The sequence below is a fragment of the Bos taurus genome, chromosome 13 (genome assembly GCF_002263795.3).
Source record: "Bos taurus isolate L1 Dominette 01449 registration number 42190680 breed Hereford chromosome 13, ARS-UCD2.0, whole genome shotgun sequence".
Classification (NCBI taxonomy): domain Eukaryota; kingdom Metazoa; phylum Chordata; class Mammalia; order Artiodactyla; family Bovidae; genus Bos; species Bos taurus.
In genome coordinates, this window is record NC_037340.1 from 35,322,130 (window position 1) to 35,341,424 (window position 19,295).

At 44.7% G+C, this 19,295-nt stretch overlaps 1 non-coding gene across 1 annotated transcript; it reads left to right on the forward strand.

The window, feature by feature from the left end:
* The first annotated feature begins 18,902 nt into the window (after positions 1–18,902).
* TRNAW-CCA (transfer RNA tryptophan (anticodon CCA)) lies at positions 18,903–18,975 on the forward strand. The gene has a single exon. It is a non-coding gene; the product is annotated as a tRNA-Trp (tRNA).
* The last annotated feature ends 320 nt before the right edge of the window (positions 18,976–19,295 follow it).

Here is a 19,295-nt window from a genome sequence, read left to right on the forward strand (position 1 = left end):
ATTATTGTCAAGCTCATAACCAACTTGCCTTTGTAGAAGGTAGATTTCAATCATGTCTAGAAACTCTAATGAACACTGTTGAATGGGGGTCTGATCCATCGTTCACTGAGTGAATAGTGTTAAACACTTGTACCAGTGTTATATAAACATACCCTCCCTGTAATTTGCAACACTGCACTTGTGAAAGAGGCACTGTTACCTCTGCTTTGTTTTTGTTTTTTCAGAAGAAGAAACTGAAGCAGAGTGAGGTTAGCTCACTTAATGCTGAAGATCTCAAAGCCCGCCAGGAGAGAGATGGGAGGTATTTGCATGTGGGCCTTTCTGGATCACATGCTTAATCTCCTCCTCAGATTGTTCTTGTGATAACGATAGACCAACAGAAGTGACAGAAAACTCAGTGTCCCTAAGATTCTGGTCTCTGAATAAGGGCAGAGATAGATTTACCACTAAGCTGATACAGCTTTGGCCTCAGGAGTCCTTGCTTGTGGGGACCCCTCTGTGGCCCTATGCCAACTTCTGTGCCCTCCCAGGCTGGGCCCAACACACCTGGACTTGCATAGAGCTGTCAAGGTGCACAATGTCCTTTTTTATTTGGCTGCACTGGATCTTAGTTGTAGCATGTGGGATCTAGTTCCCTGACCAAGAAGCGAACCTGGTCCCCCTTCATTGGGAGCCCTGAGCCTTAGCCACTGGACCCCCAGGAAAGTCCCAAAGGTGCATAACTTTTGATGATTTTCTTGAAAAACCTAAACAGCCCATGTGAATTGAGGTCCAGTTAACAAATTCCACTTGGGGAAGAACATTTCTTTTAAGTAAACTGGAGCTCTCATGGAAAGATCTGGGGATGTTTGTCTGCTAAGAGGTGGTCAAGGGTAGTGGGGCTGAGAAGGTGGTCAGAAGAGCACCCAGGGGAGTTCAGGGCTGGGACGTGAGCACCGAGGACTTGCACAACTGCCCACCCAGAAAGCCATGAGTTGTGGCTGGGATGGGCCACCAGACAGAACATCAGCTTCAGAGAAGCCAGGCGGCCCCAAGAAGGTTCTGAGGGAATCCACTGCTCACCTCCTTCCTGGAAGATGGGCAGTGGGGCTGTCAGACCCTAGGGTAATGAGGACAGAATGATCATATCCTGAAACCAACACCTGCCCACCCGGGTACTTCCTGCTTCAGGCAGCAAGGCTGATTGTGTGGGGGAATTGGAATGCGTTACGCGAAGAGTCGGACACGACTGAGCAACTTCCCTTTCACTTTTCACTTTCATGCATTGGAGAAGGAAATGGCAACCCACTCCAGTGTTCTTCCCTGGAGAATCCCAGGGATGGGGGAGCCTGGTGGGCTGTCGTCTATGGGGTCGCACAGAGTCGGACACGACTGAAGTGACTTAGCAGCAGCATGGAAGATGGATGGGACCTTTCCATTTGGGGCTTGGAGACGGTCTTGTCTAAGCTGCTCTTAGACTGGTATATAGACCTGTTTGGGGGGGGGGTCACATGGGCAACGCTGGAACCTGATCCTCTGATGATCACAACGCCCTTATGTCTGCCTTGAGGTCTGAAAATAACTTGAAACAGATCATGAAGACTGCCCACCCAGAATGTGCGGGACCTAATGGGGGCTTGCCGAGCCTCAGAAAAACGGCTTCCATCTAGGGGGTCAACCAACACATCCACACCCCTGGTGCTAGTTCTACCGGATGTATGCCATGTCATGACACGGCAAGACCTGAAGCAGTGGGCTGATTTCTATCAGCCACCGAGTTCCTCCACTATCTGACATACCGAAGTCAATTGATCTTTCATTGATAGCACTTTTCCGTGGCGTAACTGAATGTGAAAGCAATGTTTTCTAGAGGGCCTGGGGGATTTTTTTATTTTTTGTAGATCTGCAGCATGATTGGAAACAAAGATTGTTTGATGCCAGCGTCCAGGGCCAGACCTAGGGGCAATCGGAAAGAAATGTGCTGCCCAGCAGGCTGGCAGTTGAGTCAAAGCCTTATGGGGACTTTCTCTGGGCAAAGAACTGGGCTGGCCCCTACAGGGGACACAAGTAGGAGAAGGTTCCAGCCCGCCGGACCAATCCAGTCCCTGCTGAAAGGAAGTATATCCCATTTTGGAATTGTTAGGAGTTTCTTTGTTTTAATGTATGACTTTCTGTTTCCCCAAATACTTTTTTGACCAAGACTAACCTTTTGCCTGGGAGCTAGATTTTTAAATGTTGATTTAATCTCAAGTGCACCAGAAAGTGATCATTGCAGTAACAGGGTTTCAAAACATCACTTTGAGCCAGAGATGAGGATGCAAAGTGGCTGCACACAGAGCACTTTTGTCCCAGATCTCACATGCCCTTGCTGTGACTTTTGTTTGGCTTCCCCCTAGGGAAGGCAGGCAGGTGACAGTGTCAGGAGGAGGGGACATCACACAATTATGGGTCCCAGTGAAGAAGCTATGGGAAATCTGCTTTGTCTCACTCCGAAGTCAAAATGAGAGACGATGGGGGGAAAGGATAGTTAGGGAATTTGGGACAGACATGTGCACACTGCTATATTTTAAATGGATAACTGGGGCTTCCCTGGAGGTCCAGTGGTAAAGAATCCACCTGTCTATGCAAGAGACATGGGTTTGATCCCTGATTTGGGAAGATAGCACATGCCATGGAGCAACTAAGTCCATGTGCCACAACCACTGTGCTGGTGCCCAGAGCCTGGGAGCTGCAACCACTGAAGCCCGCACACCCTAGAGCCTGTGCTCTATGGCAAGAGAAGCCACCGCAGAGAGAAGCCCACACGCTGCAACCAGAGCGTAGCCTTCACTCACCGTGACTAGAGACAAGCCCTTCCAGCAGTGAAGATCCAGAGCAGCCAAAAATAAATAAATAAAATGGAAAACCAACAAGGATCTACTGTATAGCACAGGGAACTCTGCTCCATGTTACATGGCAGCCTGGATGGGAGGGGAGTTTGGGGGAGAACAGATACATGTACATGTTTGGCTGAGTCCCTTTGCTGTCCGCCTGAAACTACCACAACATTGTTAATCAGCTCTACTTCTATAAAAAACAAAAATTAAAAACAAAACAAAGTGAGATCACATATGAGGACAGAGCATGTCCTTCACTTATGATCAGTGCTGGGGTAAATTCTAAGCACTTCACCTTCAGACATCTGTTTCATCAGAAATTGCAGAGATAGAAGTGATAAAGGCGAGCTTATCTGGGTGTCCAGAGCACTAAAGCTGATTTCATGCTGCTGCTGCTGCTAAGTCACTTCAGTCCTGTCCAACTCTGTGTGACCCCATAGACGGCAGCCCACCAGGCTCCCCTGTCCCTGGGATTCTCCAGGCAAGAACACTGGAGTGGGGTGCCATTGCCTTCTCCGCTGATTTCATGAGATCCTGTTAATTCTGGTGACCGTACAAGTGAAGTGAACTGGAAATACAAACAGCAAGGAATCAGCTGGAGGGCAGAATATTCTTCTCATTACAGCCCTCTGTCCACGCAGAGGTGCCCTGAGTTGTCTTGGTAATTGTATTATCCTTGGAATAACCCTGAAAATCAGAAGAGCTGGGCAATTGCTCTTCAACTGTTGACTATCATTCTTATTTCCTAAACTCATGCTAAATTTCCTCTCTATGATGCTTAGAGTACTTCAGGTCTCTTTTTCCTACATGGATATAGAACTCCAGGAGTAGGAATCATTTTGCATTTCATTGGAACATGTCTCCTTAGTGGTCCAACTAACTCCAACTGACTTGGTTCTTCTGAGCCTAACATTCTTGCAAGGCATCCAAGGGATGAAAAGGAAGAAGAACAATCTCAGGAACAAGAGAGCGGTGCACCCGAGGGGTGGGGCTGATCTCTAGGTCAACATGGCTTCTCACGAAAGCACGTGGGTGGACTCCGGGGACCATGAACCCACAGGCAGTAAGGATAAAGGAGAGGTTATAGAATGACAAGGGCTGGCGTCAACTTTGGGCCTCAGCAGAGCCTCCCCACTCTCTGCCTGGGTATTTCTTCTGCTTGGAAATTCAGGTCTTGCCAAAGCTTTGCTTCCAAAAGATGAGAAGGCTGGGTGGGGCCTCAGGGGCCCAGGCGACGCCCTGGATCTCTCACAACTTCCCTGTGTGGACTTATCTGTGAGTCCTCTCCAGAGCCCGTGAGCAAGAAAGCCCCAATTGTTTCTATCTTAATTAAACTATACAGGAAAGAGAGAGTGCAAACAGGGTAATTAATTCAGATTTTGTCTCTGAAACCCCAAGTTCCTTTTGTCCCCTGGCCAGCGGGCAAGAACGAACAGAAAGATTTTGGCAAATACCTTCCTCATTCTCCTCTGTGGCCCTCCCTAGGCCCCAGCCAGCTCTCCAGAAACAGCTGCTGCTCCTAGCGATATTCTGGGCACACACACATGTACACTTAGCTAGCACCCTTCCTTGGAAAACAACAACAACAAAATACATAATGTCTACTTAATTTTACATCTTGGTTTTTGACAGAAATATTTCCCAGCAGTGACAGAAGGAAGCATTTAAATAAGAGTGATCATATTTAACAAGTGTCTTGCATTCGTCTTAGACAAAACTTTCCCTAGCTGTTTCTGCCTGGTGGAGGGAGACTTCAATCTGCCCCACCCCAGTGTCCTTCCAGCTGCTTTTGGAAATGGAGGGGTGGAACCAGAGGAGTTGGACCAGAGGGCCTTTCTATTCACTCCCAGCTTTTGATATCTTTTAGGTTCCCTGAATATTCATTGAAGGGACTATTGCTGAAACTTCAATACTTTGGCTACCTGATGCAAAGAGCTGACTCATTGGGAAAAACCCGATGCTGGGAAAGACTGAAGCAAAAGGAAAAGGGGGCGACAGAGCATGAAATTGTTAGATAGCATTACCCACTCAGTGGACATGAATTTGAGACAATCTGGGAGAGAGTGGAGGACAGGGAAGCCTGAAGTGCTGCAGTCCATGCATGGGTGGGAGAGTCTGACATGACTTCACGACTCTAAGTAACAACAATAACAACAAAGATTCATTGAACAGGAAAGGAAATTGAACAGGCCACGTTTATGGAGCTGCCAAAGGTCTGAATCGAATTGTTCGCAGGGCAAGATGGGAACCAAGGCTGCTGACTTCTAACATGAGGTTCTTGCCTTCAGACCACATGGCTGTCTTGAGGGGCTGGGGAATCCCAGAGCAGAAGTGAGACAACACTTTACACACCCATTAGCTCTGGGCTGTGCTGAATGGACAGGGCTGGACTGGACCCATCAATCAAGTTCTCTTCTTGAGGCTGGATCCTGTCTCCAGCTGAGGTCATGAGATGCTACCCACAAGAACAGGCTCTGGGGCAAAGGACACAGGAAGGAGGGACTCTAGACATGGAGACAAATATCAAGGTGATATTAAAGGGGAAGAATTGCTGGTGTTTGATGCAGAAATAAAGTCATGAGCTTCTCACTGATGTTAGCAATGACAAAGTACGTTGCTACGTGCCCTCTGTTCCCCAGAGCCGTGGGATGTAGTGGAGCAGACAGTCCTAATCCAAGGAGTGAACTTTATGGTATTCAAACTCCTTTTGATGCAAACCGTACTGTAGGTTTGACCTTGACCAGATTTCTAGTCACCAGTTCTGATGCAGGGGATGCTTTTCCCCACAAGACCCCCCAGTTCTCAGGCGCCAGCTAGTAGTCCTACCATTCAACACGATTCTGACACTTTCTTCCTGGAGATAGCATCAGGTCCCAAGGTAAGGGGCTCAGTCCTACACGACTGCCCCCTACCCCGACTCCCAGATCCCTGGGTTTCTGGGATTCCCACAACCCCTTCCTGGGGTTTGATTAATTTGCTACAGTGGCTCACATTACTCAGAGAATCATTTTCCTTACTGCTGCAGCTGCTGCTGCTAAGTCGCTTCAGTCGTGTCCGACTCTGTGAGACCCCATAGATAGCAGCCCACTGGGCTCCCCCGTCCCTGAGATTCTCTAGGCAAGAACACTGCAGTGGGTTGTCATTTCCTTCTCCAATGCATGAAAGTGAAAAGTGAAAGGGAAGTCGATCAGTCATGTCCGACTCCTAGCGACCCCATGGACTGCAGCCCACCAGGCTCCTCCATCCATGGGATTTTCCAGGCAAGAGTACTGGAGTAGGGTGCCATTGCCTTCTCCATTTCCTTACTAGATCACCTGTTTATTACCAGGCATACTGAAGAAATAACCAGTCAGATGAAGCAATCCTTAGGGTGAGGTCCCAAACAAAGGGACCTTTGTGGAGGTCCTTCTGTCCTTGTGGAGTTTGGGACATTGCATGGTGGCAAGGGGAAGGGTCTGGCTGGAAACTTGGAAGCTCTCTGAGCCCCTCCTTTGAGGTTTTCTTTCTTTTTTCTTTTTTGGCTGCACTGTGCAGCACGTGGGGTCTTAGTTCTCTGCGTGTGTGCTAAGTCACTTCAGTTATGTCTGACTCTTTTGCGACCCTACTGACTGTAGCCAGCCAGGCTCCTCTGTCCATGGGATTCTCCAGGCGAGAATACTGGAGTGGGTTGTCATTTCCTACTGCACTTAGTTCTCTGACCAGGCATCAAATGTAGCCCTCTGCATTGGAAGTGTAGAGTCTTAATACTGGACTGCCAGGGAAGCCCTTTTGTGTTATAATGGAGGTCTTGTTTCACAGATGCATTTACTGAATCATTGACCATTGATGAGTGATTCAACCTCCAGCCCTTCTCCTCTCCTAAGAGGTCAGGGGGTGGTATAATTCCAGGCCAGTAGAGTGAGGGAAGAGGGAGTGAGACAGAAAATGATGTGAAGCAAATCAGTGTATTACTGAATTGGCTACAGCTTCAGGAAAAGACACAGGTGTCCTGTCTTGCTGGTCAAGGTTTGCCTGTGAGTGTAGGCCTTTCTGCACTGCTGGGTTCAGTCTCCAGGTACCTTTAGGCAGTTTCTGATTAATCAGGTTCCATTTACCTCAGTTTAGCACTTCACTCAAATCCATAAGTGAGGGCTGGGACTGAGAAAACCCACCACTTGACCATCTCTTCTTATCCTGACATGTGCAACCCAGGATATTACCTTTGAAAGAATAGACCAAGGATGTGATACTGAAAACTAGGCCTCTATGCACTGGTGCTGAATTAAAGCTCAGAGACAGAGTTCAGGTGAAGTAGAATAGCTTTATTGCTTTGCAAGGTGAAGGGGCACACAGTGGGCTTGAGCCCTCCAAAAACTGTGTATCTCAACCCAGGAGGATCTGGTGGAGGATTTACAGCAACTATTCAAGGGTGGGTTTGCTGATAAGATTAGTGTGTGTGCAGGGCCTACATTCCTTTAATCGGGCCTCAAGTGGTCTCTTGACAAGCTTCTCTGGTTCTTGGGGCTATCAAACCATGATCTTCTCTCTGGAATGAAGAATGCTAATATCTTCCATTTGGTGGCAGCTTTAGTTCTCTGCTGCTGCTGCTGCTAAGTCACTTCAGTCGTGTCCGACTCTGTGTGACCCCATAGACAGCAGCCCACCAGGCTCCCCCGTCCCTGGGATTCTCCAGGCAAGAACACTGGAGTGGGTTGCCATTTCCTTCTCCAATGCATGAAAGTGAAAAGTGAAAGTGAAGTCGCTCAGTCGTGTCCGACTCTTAGTGACCCCATGGACTGCAGCCCACCAGGCTCCTCCGTCCTGGCAAGAGTACTGGAGTGGGGTGCCATCGCCTTCTCCATTTAGTTCTCTAGAAGAAATCAAAGATACTATTATGTGTATCCCTTCAGGTGGAACCAGGACCTGCCACAAATCTGCACTATTGTTTTTTGACAGCTCCTCTCTTTCTCCACATCCTCTCCCTTTTTTGATTAGCAACCATTGAATATGCCCTCTGCGGCTTCCCTGATAGCTCAGTTGGTAAAGAATCTGCCTGCTATACAGGAGACCCTGGTTTGATTCCTGGGTCAGGAAGATCCCTTGGATAGGCTACCCACTCCAGTATTCTGGCCTGGAGAATTCCATGGGGTTACAAAGAGTTGGACATGACTCAGCGCCTTTCCCTTTCACTTTGGGACTCAGGGAAGGTCATGGAGGCTGATGCTTATTCCCTACAAACAAGAAATGGGGGACAGAAAGGCTTCTGTTCCTAGAAGCCCCACAGTGTCTTGCTCAGTTGCAGATGGGATAGTGGGAGCTCTCCTCCAGCATGCAGGGGATGGCGGGGCATTGTCTACAGAGACCTCACAAACCATGATGGACTCAATACAAGCAGTTGTGCTTTGACTACTACTATACCCTGCGTGATAAAATGATCCTTCCTAAAAAAAATCTTTTGTTGGTCTAAATTCTAAACAATTGCTGTGGTGATTGCTGCTTTCTATAATATATGTAAGCTAAAAGTTATCATATTTTAATTACTTATCTTTTTTGTTTTTTAAAAAATTAGTTATTTTTAAAACTTGTGGTAAAATTTACTACATAAAATAGGCAATTTCCCGTTTTAACCGTTTTGAAGAGTAGAGTTAGTGTCATTACGTGCATTCATGTTGTTGTGCAGCCATCACTACCATCCATACACAGAACCCTTTTTCAATTTTTGCAAAATTGAAACTCCATCCCCATTAAACACTAACTTCCTGTTCCCCTCCCCCAGCCCCTGGTGACAACCCTTCTACTTTCTGTCTCTATGAATTGACTGCTCTACATACCTCATAGTAGCACAGTCATTACTTTATATAATAAACATATGGTGCTAACTTATGGAGCTAATTGCAAAGCTATCCCCACAGAGAACTCAGTTACCTATATAGTTTCAAGAGTAAGTTTCCAACATGACATAATTGTTGACATTACTCAGTCACAGTTGGTGTCTGCAGCCTCTGTGGTCTTAGGTATATCCACGTTTAAACCAATTCAAAATAAACAATGACTTTTAGAGAATAGTTTTAGAGAAGAAGAAATAGATCTGAGTCACTTCAATTCTATCACTCTGAGTGACCACTTGGAGTTCCTATTTGTGTTTAAAATTTGAAATAGTAAAATAGAATGTGAACTATGAGGTAAAATATTTTTGTCTGGTAGGTGTAAAATTTGGTTCACACATGAAATATTTTAAATTTGAAAAAATCTTTTAAAATTATTTTTTCTCTTGTAATTACTGATTGTTATAATTAAAATTTACTTTTTCTCTTTTAATTACTGTTTGTTGTAAAACAAAAAATGGACCAAGAAATTGGTGAGCTACAGTCCATGGGGTAGCAAAGAGTCGGACACGACTGAGCACCTTTCACTTTCACTTTTCACTTCTGTTTAAGGGAAACGAAAAAATAAAATAAAACAGGCAGTTGATATTTGATAATATTATGATTTCATAAATGTCTACTAAATACCAAGATTACAGAGAACATAGGTGGTTTATTAAAACTGTTTTCTTCCGATTTTATTGAGATGTAATTGACCTATTATGTCAAGGCTGTATATTGTCACCCGGCTTATTTAACTTATATACAGAGTACATCATGAGAAATGCTGGACTGGATGAAGCACAAGCTGGAATCAAGATTGCTGGGAGAAATATCAATAATCTCAGATATGCAAATGACACCACCCTTATGGCAGAAAACAAAAAAAGAACTAAAGAGCCTCTTGATGAAAGTGAAAGAGGACAGTGAAAAAGTTGGCTTAAAACTCAACATTCAGAAAGCTATGATCATGGCATCTGGTCCCATCACTTCATGGCAAATACATGGGGAAACAGTGAAACCAGTGACATACTTTATTTTGGGGGGCTCCAAAATCACCGCAGATGGTGACTGCAGCCATGAAATCGAAAGATGCTTGTTCCTTGGAAGAAAAATTATGACCAACCTAGACAGCTTATTAAAAAGCAGAGACATTCTTTTGCCAACCAAGGTCTGTCTAGTCAAAGCTATGGTTTTTTCAGTAGTCATGTATGGATATGAGAGTTGGACTGTAAAGAAAGCTGAGCATCAAAGAATTGATGCTTTTGAACTCTGGTATTGGAGAAGACTCTTGAGAGTCCCTTGGACTGCAAGGAGATCCAACCAGTCCATCCTAAAGGAAATCAGGCCTGAATATTCATTGGAAGGACATGATGCTGAAGCTGAAACTCCAATACTTTGGCCACCTGATGAGAAGGACTGACTCATTTGAAAAGACCCTGATGCTGGGAAAGATTGAGGGCAGGAGGAGAAGGGGACGACAGAGGATGAGATGTTTGGATGGCGTCACCAACACAAAGGACATGAATCTGAGTAAACTCCAGGAGTTGGTGACGGACAGGGAGGCCTGGAGTGCTGCAGTCCATGCGGTCATAAAGAGTCAGACATGACTGAGTGACTGAACAGAACTGAACTGAATTGACATATAGCATTATATAAGTTTAAGCTACCATTCTGGGGCCCAGATTGCTGCTGGATGCATCAAAGAGATCTTGGAATAATTGGACGTGGATGGACTGAGCATAAACCTCTGCCATGGTCAGGGCAATGTCCCCTCTATTGCTCTGATCAGTGTGCACAGTGGTGTCCAGCACAGTTGTAAGAAATCATTCTCACAACTTTGCCAAGTTTACTCTCTTGGTTGTGTTTCTTCAGGTGGGATATTTTTGGAATTATGGGAAATTTTAATGAATTCTTAGAAGTCTCACCCCATCAGTGAAAAATGGTGCAGACTGTAGATATCAAATAAAAAGCCTTTCCCAAAGAAGATGGGGTCAGTATGAAGCTGTCCATGCCACAGATTATTTTGAAAAATTAATCCTGACTTTGAAGTTAGGAAGATCTGCTTAGATTTTATGAAAATGGCCTTTAACTCTGCAACAACAAAAAATGAACAAGTAATGTTGACATAGAAAATAGAATTAAATGAAGAAGAATACATAGCAATGACAAAAGATGCTGGCCTACATTGCCACAAGAAACCCAAAGTGTAATGTGTAAATATCCCAGTCATTTTCCCCAAGAACTAAACACTTGTTCTCAAGGAACAGAGCAGGTAATGTCAAGGTTTACTCTCTGATTTTTGGAGAGGAAGAAAAACTTCGAAAGATTTTAGCAAGTATGGAGGCAATGTATAGTGTCTTCTGGAGAAGATACTTGGAAGACAATGGAAGTTTTTCTTAGTATGAAGACTTTTGAAAGCCACTGGGATCAATTCCCAAGAACAAAAATACTGGCAGTGTTGCTATTTCTGGAGTTTATTGTGAAATGGGATTCATGGAAATATCTGCTAAACTGTATTCTTTTCCTAACTGTTTGTATATCTATTGTCTCATGTGGAAGGAGCATTTTGCAATTACAATTAATAAGCATTGTTCTCAAATTCAACTATAAGAAGAAAAATGGAAAATCTGACCATAGCATAGAATGTATTGCACATATTCATGAAGAAGATCAATCAAAGCTAAGTCTGTTATTGACAGATTTGCAGGAGTTATGACTGGAAAGCAGAAACTATAATTTATTATTGTCTACTGCAACAGTGAAAAGTAGAAATTCTATCTCTTTAAAAATAAATTAATGCAATTAAAAATATTAATCATTCCTTTTTTTAAAAATAAATTTTTATTTTTAATTGGAGGATTATTTCTTTATAATGTGTTGATTTCCTTGGTTCAACAACGTGGATTAGCTATAGATATACATATATTGCCTCCTTCCCACCCTCCATCCAGCCCCAGGGAGCTCAGCCTGGTGCTCTGTGATGACCTGCAGGAGTGACATTTTTTTTGAACTGTAATACTTATTTCATTCTTAATTTTTTTATGGGCATGGCTATTATACAGCCATGTATATATTATGAAATTTAATGAAAGAACATTTTCATTGTGCTTCTATTCTGGTCATAACTACACATTATTTCATTTCATAATTATGACTGAAAATAATTTTGTCATATAGAGGAAGGGAGTGTTAAAACATGATCTGCTCTAGGCATTATGTTAGGAGTGCGGTTGTGATAGAGTCGTCTTCGCACGCTGCACAAAGAGGTCTTTTTTAATTGAGATATTCAGAATATTGTATCTTCTTAACTCTTGATCAAAGTTTGAGGTTGGAGCTGGAACCTGGGTCATACTTGACATCTTCCATGTCCTGGGACAGTAGAGTGTATCACAAACCTCGCTCATGATGGGTTCTTCAATAAACACTTTTTAAAAAGAAGTAAATGAATGAATAAGTGAATGAAAAACTCTTCTTTCTGGCAATCCCCTTCTGCACAAAGAAGCTTGTGGAATTTTAATAGGATTTAGAAGAGATTTAAAAATACACACACACAAAATTTACAAAGGATGAAATTGTTTATTAGTGTAAGGTTTGTGAGCTCTATAAACTTTGGTGTGGTTTTTAATACCGCGGTTATATACAGTCTAATTAGCAAGAAAGTATGAACCATGAAAACGGTGTTCCTTTAATGAATAAAATTTAATTTGAGAGGAAGCTAAGTTGTTAGGAAAGATGACACAGTAACAAGAACTGCAATCAGCAGAAAACAACATGAAAAAGAAGGGACATCACGTTATCTGAATAGTTATAGAAACTCTTATGTGTGTTATGGCACTGCTGTGAAACTTAATAGAACTTTTGTTTCAAAGCTTCAATTGTGGATCCATCACATTGAATCTAAAATAACCCAGTAACTCAAGAAGGGTGATAGTTGCTTCCTTCCTCTTCTGCACTCACTGATGGTAATTAAGAAGTAAGCTGGGAAAGCTAAAAAAAGGTACAATGAAAAAGAGGAAGTGTGTGGAAACGGCTGATGTGAGATTTCAGTCCATTTTCAGTTTGTGTGTGTGTGCTGTCCATACACCACTATGGGCTCTCACACTAAGACTCCCAGCTCCTTTCAGAAACACAGGAGAACCTGTCCACTCTTTCAACTCTTTGCGACCCCATGGACTATAGCCCATCAAGTTCCTTTGTCCACTGAATTTTCCAGGCAAGAATACTGGAGTGGGTTGTCATTTCCTTCTCCAGGGGATCTTCCCAACCCAGGAATCAAACCCTTGTCTCTTCTGTCTCCTGCATTGGCAGGTGGATTCTTTACCAACTGTGCCAGCTGGGAAGCCCCTTGTGTGCATGCTAAGTCACTTCAGTCGTGTCCAACTCTTTGCCACCCTATGGAATGTAGCCCTCCAGGCTCCTCTGTCCATGGGATTCTCCAGGCAAGAATACTGGAATGGGTTGCTAGGCCCTGCTCTAGGGGATCGTCCTGACCCAGGGGTTAAGCCTGGGTCTCTTACCTCTCTTGGACTGGCAGGCAGGTTCTTTACCACTAGCGCCAGCTGGGAAGCCTGGCAAGCCCCGTAGTTCCTACCAAGTATGTAGGCTAGTTAAGGGCTTGGATTGGAAGCATGAAACGTGAGTAGAGTTGGAACAAAAAGAACTTAGGGTGAATTACGTAGAAGAGGCTATTGAGTTAGCATCTGCAAAGGGTTTCTGTTAATGCAGAGGAGAGACCAGGAGAAATGTGTTGACTGCAACATTATTTATAACTATGAAATATCAGGAACAGCAGGGAAAGGATTAAGTAAGTGATGGTACCTCTACTTGTGAATCTCCATTATCAAGAAAAGGTGTATTATGAAGAGTTAATAATTAGACAAAAGAGTTGATCCCTGCTTCATTACTGTAATTACAGCTGTCTTATGGGAAAATCTAATTAGACTCAAAAGGAAGTGTCTGGCTCTCTTGAGATAAAATACACATTCAATAACCTGGCTCATACCATCTGTTATTGCCTCTCTAGAATCAGCATTTACACTTCTCTTGTGCCCTTCTCCTCCTTGCTGCATACATGTTATTCCCTGTACCTAGAAGAGTCTTCCCAGGTAACCCCTGATAATTCTTTCTGTCTTAGCTGGGATCTCACTTCACGAGGTGGGGGGTGGGGAGAAGACCTTCCCTGACCACCCCCTCCAGGACAAGATTTTGTGCTATCTATACAGGATCATAACTGCCCTGTTACCTCTGACATTAGACCACACGTTCAAAGAGGGTGAGCAGCATTGTATCCCCAGGACCTGAAACAATCCTTCACACACAAAACACTCAATGAATATCCGGAAAGTCTTAATATTAAGTGAAAATGGGAGGATCCATAGTTGTATGTATAATATAATTACAACCATTCCTTTAAAAAAAACTATCTTTCAAACAACAGAAATGATACATTGTACAACAAAAAGTTGTTTCAATTGCCAATTTTCTATTGCCGCCATGTATTATTTTCACACCCCCCCCCAAAGGATACTCTTGTTATTTCAAAAACAAAAGAGAAAAGAGGAAACTCTCTGAATTCAATGGTGCTGTTGAGAATGGTGTTTCAAGCATAGTACCTATATCTATGATTTGAGTTAAAAAAAAAAAAAGGCTGTGGTAATCTCTGGGTGGAGGGAAGTTGCATTTATATAAACGACTCATATGTAGGCCACAGTGGAGATGGGCCCAGAGTGAGAGGGGAAATGAAACAGAGGGCTGGTGGCATCTGCTGGGAGGCAGGCAGGAGACTGCTCCTTGGAAGACAGAGGACAAGGCTTGCAAGACAAGTTTTGCACAGGAACAGGGGTGGATCAGTGGATCCGGAGGAAATTGAAGGGATGCTGAAGAAGTAGCTGGGGAAAGCATGAGGAGAACGAAGGACAAGCAGGAGCAGATAATCTCCAGGCAGGCAAGGATGGGCTCTCATGATTTAGATCCATGAAGGGAAAGAGGGAGAGGGAAACCCAGAGGGAAAAGTGGTCAAGTGGAGATGATGGAGGTGGTCATGGTGGGGGTGTGTGGATCTGTGGATCTAGGGCACATGGACAAACAAGGTCCTCAGAAAAGATCCCAAGAGAAAGTCAAAGAAGGAGACTCAACTTGACCAAAGGCATCATCATAATTTATCTGAAAAGAAGTTCAAGGTACACAAAAGAAAGGTGTCAAAGGTGAAGGAAACTTGGGAGTTCAACTCAGATGAATCAATCTCCCAGGTGATGAAACTCAGCTGAAAGTCAGCAGGCATGTGACTACCCCAGCGCGGGACCCGGAGGGAGGAACTGGGGAGAGGGACGCGGGGGTGGAGATGAGAAGCTGTTTGTTGTACTAGAACCACTGGGTGGAGGTGAGCATCCCTAACAATTTCTGACTTGTTGGGCGGCAGCTGGGGCAGTTATGTAATGACCACTCCCAAGGACCTTCCTAAAATAACATAACCTCAGCAGCAGCTGATAATCACAAAGAAAACAACAGCACAAAAGGAAATCAGGGCGAGTTTTACTGACAGAGTGTTCCACCTTCAGCAAGAGAAAGCAGGTCCCCCAGGGCTCAGCAGAAGAAACATGGAAGATGGTGGATGGGCCCTGCAGGGTCCAGGAGACTCGGGTCGAGGACTCTGTGGGACTGCCCGCCAGCCACTCCGATCTCCTGGAAACAGCCCCTGCCCTGATCGTCTTTAGGGCTGGAGAGTCAGATCCAAGCTGGTTCCTGTCTGAGTTTTGGGACTGGAGACCCAAAGCCATGCAGTTAATCATCTTAGTGTCAAAAGCACTGAGGTGTGTCAGATGTTCACCAAGCATATCAGTTAAGTAAAATGAATACTTCCTCACCCAGGCCTCAACAAAACCGGACAGAAGAATCTGAGAATGCACCAGAAACCACCTGTGTATGTACACTACCAGTGAACCTGTTCTCTGTCTCAAGAACCAAGCTGTTGCAAGATCTCGCCCTGTGTCTGAGCAGTGATGTCATCACTACTCCAGGCAGGATACCTGCTGTGCCCACTCCCTGTCCCTGGCCGAGTGTGACCTCCAGAGCTTCTAGTGGTCAAGCCCCAAGTTCACACCTTAGAGCTGATGGAAATATGGCTTTGGCTGCACACACACACACCACTAGAGTGTAAAACCTAGGAGCACAGAAATCACATTTCCTGGCATGGGGTGATGCTGGTCGTCAAGCAGAGAGACTCAAACTGATGACCTAAGTAGGACAAGAGATGCAGATAGTCTGGGGGGCCACTCAGATCTCTTGTTCCAGTTTATTCTCAGGCTCAGCTGCATCTCATCACCAAAATTTCTCTTAGATTCTTGAGTCTATGAATTCCCCTTTGGAACTAAACTAGCTTGAGTTGGAGTTCTGTCTCTTACCAGCCCAACAACACACAGAGGCTAGTGAAATCAGCTTGGGCACTCACCGAAAAGCATCTAGCTGCCAAGGAAGAGGAGCACAAACCTAACAACAGAAGCAGGCTAGTAAGGATCTGGTGGGAGTTGAGGACCCAGAGGTTCTTGCCTTTTTAAAAATGATTTTTCTTTTATTTTTAATTGTAGGATAATGGCTTTATAATGTCTGTTAGTTTCTGCTGTACAACATGAATCAGCTATATGTATACATAAATCCCTTCCCTCTTGACCCTCCCTCCTACTCCTCTACCCCACCCCTCTAGGTCATCACAGAACACCAAGCTGAGCTCCCTGTGTTATACAACAACTTCCCACTAGCTATCCATTTCACACGTGCTACTGTACATGTTTCAATGCCACTGTCTCAGTTCATCCCACCCTCTCCTTCCCCAGCTGTGTCCACAAGTCTGCTGTCTGCATCTGAGTCTCTCTTCCTGCCCTGCAAGAAGTTCTTGACGTTGGAATTATCCCAGTGAATGCTGCTGTAGGTAACTAGATCAAGCTAGAAAGCTGGGACAGGGTGAATAAAGGAGGTACCTAAAAGAGCTGGGAAGCAGGTGGGGGCACCAGCAAGATGCAGATGCTGCTGTTACCCGTGACCACGACCATGAACAGGAGAGCAGTTTTAACCACCAAATTAGGGAGCTCATCATTTAGAGGAGGAATTTGGCTGATGTTGGGGATGGTCAGACACATGCAATGCACGTAACTCAAGCACTATATTCAAGGTATAGTGCTGCCAATCTGCAAGATTAGGACATAAATGCAACTCGTAAAAGAAAACTATATAAAATGTCAGCCATAGAGCAAATCATATGTCTGCACACAATGGGGTGACCATAGAACCCCACCAGCAACTGTCCCGGTATACTATTGTTTGGGCATAATTGTTCACAGCTCCCTCCTTCATTCAAAAAGTATCTGTTTGAAGGATAAATTCTATGGTCACCCCAGTGAATGGCTAACTCGATCCTGTGTCACCATGGAAGGGAGGGTTGGATTTCAGCGTCCTAACATGGAAGGGCAATGGCAACTTTTGCCCTGAAAGCTACAGGGAAGCCACAGAGAGCAGTGAGAGGAGGAGGAGGAGGGAAGTGGCCATTTGGGGAAGAAAGAAAAAAGCAAAACTGCTGGCCAGTGTCGGTAGGAAAAAAGAGGAAGATATAAGAAACAAATCAAATGATTTGGAAATAAGAAAATCAGCATCCAAAAGAAAATTGCCAAGGACAGAATGGGTGGAGCTGCCGGTGAGGTCTGGTGAGCTCCAAACACAGGACACGTGGTCCCAGGCACAGTGGGATGACTTTGGGGAACACTCGAGTGTCACAGATGGAGATGAGTGAGTCACAGAGGTAGAACCAGACCTGGCAGAATCTGGGGCTGGGTGAGCTTGCCGCAGGCACTCAGGTCAGTGTGTTTCACTGCCAGGGACCAGAGCTGTGCAGTGATGATGAATAGTGAGTTCAGGACTAAGGTCTGGTCAAGGGAGAAAGCACCAGGTAGCCCTCTGAGGGGTCTGTTGTTCTGAAGTTGTGCTTTTTACCCTGAGAAATTCAAGGTTTCTGGTCAACCCTAACTCTGGGATAGACACCGAATCCTAAAGATATGAACACCTTAGATTGACTCCTTAGCTCAGCAGGACAAGGAAGATGAGATCCAAGGAGGTGAAGTGGCTTGTGGTGTCCCTGCACAGCCAGACAATGGCAGACCTGCAGCTAGGACCATGGTAGCCTGATGTTCATGGTGATGCATGTGTGGATCATAAAGAACACACTGGTCCTTGAGATTTTTCCAAGAAACCCTTCCGTTAGGAAATCAACCTTGAGTCCTAAAACAGTAAAGGGCCTCAGAAACCTTGAAATAAAAATCAGTTAAGTTCAGGACCTTCTGAACTTATTTGATTATTCTGTCTTTTTTTTTTTTTTGGCCCTGCCCCCCCACGTGGAACATGGAATTTCATTTAGAGAGGCACATCTAACAACACACATTGGAAATGCAATCCATGTGGTCCTCGGCCGCTTAGAACACACCCAATTTTCCTGGGGTGGAGGTGCTGCCTTGTCTCCTTGGAGTCTTTGTGATTCAGGTCTGAACATACAGTCATGCTCTTCTGGTCAGTAAGCATCTCAACCCTCTGGACTTTCTTTAATTTCCACCTCTTATGAAACTATAAGCTGGATCTAGCCAACAGGTATGAGACCCCCTGATATCCATGGCTGTCATTTCCTCCCTAAGATTGATGTTTTATGAACTTTACTTGGTATTTCCCATCATTCCAGACATGAAACCTACACTTCTGAGGAATGTAACCACATGCAGAAAAATTAATACACTGGAGATACTGCAACTCTAGGAAAGGAAGGAAGGAAACATTTATTTATTGAACATCTATTAAGTGATATGTGCCATGTGAGATGCTTTACATTGTTTTGCTCACTTGGTGTCTTTCCTTTGCCACAGTGTTTTCCATTCTAGACCGTCTTAGAAAGATGGTTTAATAATTCATGAAAACATACCCACAGGCTCAGAATTTTCCTTGCAGTGGGAGTGAAGTGCATGTCAAAAGGATGGGGTTGGACCCAGAAAATCTTTGATGTAGGAAAAGGTTTTGTGCAGTTGAGATACCATCTCCCCCTCCTACCTGGTCTCCATCCTCGCTGGCTTGTCCTGCTTCTTGGTTCCACTTAGTAGACTTATGCATAGAAAAGTACCAGGGAGTGAGTGTGGCATATTTATAATTTGAATAAAAACTAGAGGGAGGGACTTCCCTGATGGTCCAAGGGCTAAGACTCTGCACTCCAAATGCAGGGGGTCCAGGTTCCATCCCTGGTCAGGGAACTTGATCCCACGTGCTGCGGCTAAGAGTTCGCATGCCACCATTAAGATTCGGTACAGCCAAATGAACAAAAAACTAGAAAGAGGGCAGTGCTTGAGGAAAGGGAGTGAATGATGGATGGTGACATTTCTGGCCTTGTGGGGAAGGCTGTTCTGCAGGAAGAACACAGGAACAGTAATCCCTCCCAAGTCCCTCAGAGCACACTCTGTGGGCAGCTGTGTGCTCAGTCATCTGTAAGGTGGAAGCAGTGTGAAGATGCTGGTGTGGTGTTTTTGCATCTCACACCTTTACTGGCTCTAGCACAGGCTGGTTTAAAGCAGCT